Genomic DNA, 1,123 nt, shown 5'->3' with positions numbered 1-1,123 from the left:
TCTATTTATATGTGGGATTTCTAGGGTCATGGATATAACCCAAATCCATACCCATGGGTTTTATGATCCATGGTTCATGTGGCCCAACTCTTTATGTATCCATACATAAACTTGGTCCAACATGGATCATAAGCCCAACACATATAAATATAACTAATTATCATAATTAGTCTCCATAGATTTAATTAGTCTCTTTCGACCACTAAATTAATTCCAAATTAATTCTTGATCACTACTAATTAAAACATATGATTTCATATTAATATATTATTACTTATAATATATTAATAAACCATAAATAACCTTCTCTCAAAAGTCCATCCTAACAAATTGTCCTGATGATATGCAACCCAAATGGACCATGCTACTCTCGGGTCGAATACATACCAATAATAGTTATGGGCTTAGACACCTAATCCAACAGTCTCCCACTTGGATAAGTCTAAAACTATTATTCAAGTATGACTACAAGATCCCGACTAGCAATCGTAGCTCTTAAAGCCGCTGTCAAACTCTGAACAAATCAAATGACATGTCCATTAATTAAGGGATCATATATTCCTCCATTCTAGATATCATATGGACTGAGACATGGATTATAATCATTCTCTCTGTCCATTTGTTGTTTCCCGATTTCCGATTTATGACGACTGACTAATTGAACAAATCAAATCAGTCCAGGCCCGGCCGAGCACTTACGTTTGTCATCACCAAATCATCGAGGGGCCCACAGATATCGCTTTTATCCCGAAGGTAAAAGGAATGGATAAACTTCGACTCATATGGCTTGTTCTACTACTTGTTGAATCATACACAAAGGCACGTTTTATAACATCGAGTTACCAATGCGTTTTCGTGCAATCAATGTATAACCAACTCATAGTAACAACTCATATCTCTAGGTTTGAAGAATATAAGATATTATCGTCTCATGATCACTCGTGATAAAATCCATGAAGTGATTCCAATGAGCGCTGGTTGAATCCAATACTCAAAACTTATGAGCACTCATGAGTGTTGTAGCCCTTTGTCCAACATCTTAGACCTCTACAAGCCAACCCATGACAGTCTTAATTCATATCTACTTCCAACATATGACCGACTATGGATGGTTTGAATAACT

This window comes from Lactuca virosa, chromosome 4 (genome assembly GCF_052849685.1).
Source record: "Lactuca virosa cultivar CGN04683 chromosome 4, Lactuca_virosa_CGN04683_v6, whole genome shotgun sequence".
In the NCBI taxonomy this organism is placed as follows: Eukaryota; Viridiplantae; Streptophyta; class Magnoliopsida; order Asterales; family Asteraceae; genus Lactuca; species Lactuca virosa.
This window is presented reverse-complemented; position numbering follows the sequence as displayed.